Source organism: Pinus tabuliformis, chromosome 3_2 (assembly GCF_031772625.1).
Source record: "Pinus tabuliformis cultivar Carrire ecotype Pingquan chromosome 3_2, CPIR1, whole genome shotgun sequence".
Lineage (NCBI taxonomy): Eukaryota > Viridiplantae > Streptophyta > Pinopsida > Pinales > Pinaceae > Pinus > Pinus tabuliformis.
The window spans coordinates 1,105,999,126-1,106,002,688 of NC_142302.1; positions in this window are offsets into that span (position 1 = coordinate 1,105,999,126).

Genomic DNA, 3,563 nt, shown 5'->3' on the forward strand with positions numbered 1-3,563 from the left:
GACTATTAGTTATGTGTGAATCAGGGAATGAAAGCTGGTCTACGAGCTGGACCACTCTGCCTTCATGCGGAAAACACATTACTCGAAAGAGTGAGGAGACGATGGCTCCCATGCTATAAATGTAGTTGTGCCCAAGGAGTAGATTGTAATCTAAAGGTCCTTGGACTACCATCATGTTCAGATAAACGGTTTTCCTTCTTAAAGTTATAGGCAAACTTGGAAGGATCCCTAATGGTCGACTGGTTCCTTTATCGAAGCCTGTCAGATATCGCATCTCAGGCAAAAGCGATGGCAAACCAAGCGCTTTCCAAGCAGTTGAGGAAAGGATACTCACAGAAGCCCTTTCATCTATGATGGTACCAACCATGACCATTTTGTAAGTTTGCACTATGATTCGAAATGGTACATTAGATGGTAGACGGGGTCTGCCTAGTAGATTCCAATTGAAGGAAATGACTAGGTTTCTTGGAGGTGGGACTGAATAAACAGCCGGATACAACTCTGACGAATTTCCTTCATGCGGTAAAGGAATGGGCAGATTTCCCCCTTGTTCATCGACTCTGTGTTTACGAAAAGAATTTGAACGGTGTCGTTCTCATTCTCTTCGGTGACTATATCATCTGAAGGTAAATATTATGAAGTCAAGATGGGGTCCACTGCTATCTTGACCTACTGACTTTGGTCCGATGTGGACTCAGAGGGTTTATGAAGTGATAGGTGCTTCGACTGACTCCAAAGGTGGGTCAATCGGATTTTCAACTAGCAATGGATTCGGCAAGAGTTTCTTGTACCCAGGAGGGAGTCGCTGTGGTGATACAAGATGATTATCCAAGACTCTTTTAGCTTCGTGCAGGAAGGGACAACGGTGGAGGGTATGATCACCTTCACATAGTTTGCAGGGAAATTTAGATTTTCCTTTTTGTCCGATGACTTCACTTTCACTAGTTGATGGTGTACTTTCAACATGATCATTAGAGGTTGATGACACTGGATTGTGCAAGCGGGGAGACCACTCCCTTAGGATCCGTGGGATGAAAGGACAATCTCGGTGATAGTGGTCTCCTTTGTAGATGACACATGGAGATTTCGGTTTGGATGGTGCAGTGTGTGGATTTTCGCTAGACGATGTACGGTTTCCCCTTTTTTCGTTGGCTCCTTCTTCTTCTTCTCCTTCCCCTTCTTCTTCTTCTCATTTACTTGGTTTTTAGTTTTACTATCTTTACCAAGTGAAGAGGAAGAAGGAGAGGGAGAGACAAACAAAGTAGAAGGTTGGGGGGAAACTCTGGTATCATCTAGTTGCTGATTCGATTGTTCAGGTATTACGGTGCTTTGAATGACAGAGGTCGAGAAAAGCCATACCGGCAGGCCAATTGTCAGTCTTGGAAGGGACAATGTGGCCACATGAGGTGCACCAACATCTACCCAAGAGGAGAAAGGACTAGGACTTCTCCCAAGGGGAAATATTTGGTTGGTGGACTCCATTTTCTCAACCTAAGAGCAACGAGGGAACAATGATGCTATTTCGATCAAAATAAATTTTAGATGCTTTGACACAACTTGCTTTTTCACTTTTTAAGAGTCGAGAAAAAGCTAAAGATGACTCTAGTCACCTTTGATTTTTAATGAGCCTGAAGTGACAAGTGCTCAGATGGACCTTTTCCTTTAAGGAGTCTGAAAAGGAATGAAAGAGATTGCTATGGAAATCTAGATAGAGGGATTACCAAACCAGTCGCAAAACTGCAGAATAATTTTTACAGTACGACAGTCAATCTTCCTGAATGCTGTGTTCAGCGCATTGCGATAGATATGGCGACAGACATGGCTTCCTAAGGATAAAGGATATAGCCTATTGTGGTCTCCTAATATATACTTGACGGTACGTGGGAGCATAAGTCCATATTGGCACTTATCGTCTCAAAGAGGAGGAATCACCCAACCTACGATGAAAGCAACAGTTACCAGGCTTTACGATGCCGGAATATGTCTCTAGCCTAGACTTCTAGATGTTGTGCGTTAGGTTCCAAAGCGTTTTTATGTTCATTAATTTATTTTACAGTTGATCTTTCTTAAGAAGTTTTCCTTTAAGGTTCACCGCGTGATGTAGATATACAATTCCTAAAATGCAATCTAAGATGATAAATAGTCGTTTAATATTCTTTTTGCAATGAAAATCCTAGCTACTAAGGAAAGAGAAATGAAATCCTTTCAACATAGAGCAAAGGGCACACACTAGATGCACTGTCCTAAATCAAAATCAACAAGCAGTCTAAATGCAAATGCACGTGCATGTATTTGTTTTCTTCTTTCTTAATGTTTGAATGACAAAAAGAATGACAAGTACAAATCTGAATTATTTCTTCTTTCAAAGCGACAGTACTAACGATTTTCTTTTCAAAAAACGACAGGAAGGCAAGATGAAACTTTGAAATTTTGAATTGAAAATTGTTTTTGACACTTGAAATACTACTAATTCAGATCAAATACAAGAGTAACAGTACAATCGACTATCAAGAACAATAGGATTCTTTTCTTTGACTAAAAACGACACTTCCAAATCAAAAGACGACAGCTTGATTAAGCTACTTCTTTGTAAAAGAGAACTGTAAATGGCGCACAATACATAAAAAAATTCACAATTCTTTGTACAATAGAGGTTGGATGATGCAAAGAAGGGGGTTTCAACAGTGGTCTACTGATCAAAGAAAACAAAACTCCTGAATAAAACTGAAGGTAGTGAAGGAAAAAAAATAATCTGGAGGTAGATCTAGTCTTGTCTGCTCATTGCACCTGTAACAAAGGGAAACATGGATGCATCCCACCTACTGCCCACAGGAGGTGCAATGCATCCATATTTCCTAAAGGAGAGGGTGCGATGGTCAAGGAACGAGACTTTAACTTGGTTTTTGGTCACAGTTTGCAGTTTAGTCCAGGGATTTAGGCCGAGCAAATGATAGTCAACAACTACAAAGTATAGGGCTGATCTAATGAGGTTACTCAAGTTACCTCTAGGGCACTTAGGATTTTTTCAAGTTAATTTTTCAGTTCATAAACAAACTCGGAGATTGACTGAAGAAACGTTGATCTACGTTGCACTTGCATAGAAAATGCAGTTCGAAGGCTAGCTGGCTTAACTTCAGGCTTTGTCTGTGGTTTATGAATCAAACAAATAGAGACAAGAAATCAAACTAATCGTTCCCCAGCAGAGTCACCATTTTGTTATCGGGAAATCTAGTGTCTATTTAGAGCTTCTAGTCCCACTAAGACGGGTAGCTATCTTAGAAACAAATAGATTAAATTTACTTATTTTTCCTTTACGAGAGAGAGATGGGAAAGAAGAAGAGAGTACCAACCTCAGTCTTCCGCTTGGTTCCTTGCTTGTTTCCTTTCCCTTTTGACAAAATCTCGCCACTGCTTCCTTACTTGTCCAGCTTCAAAGAGCACTTGTAGATACACAACAACATAATACCATCAAAGTATAGAGATATTTCACTGTAAACAATATAGGATTAGATATATATTGACCATACAAATGCATATAACAAACACAATATTCATAGATACAC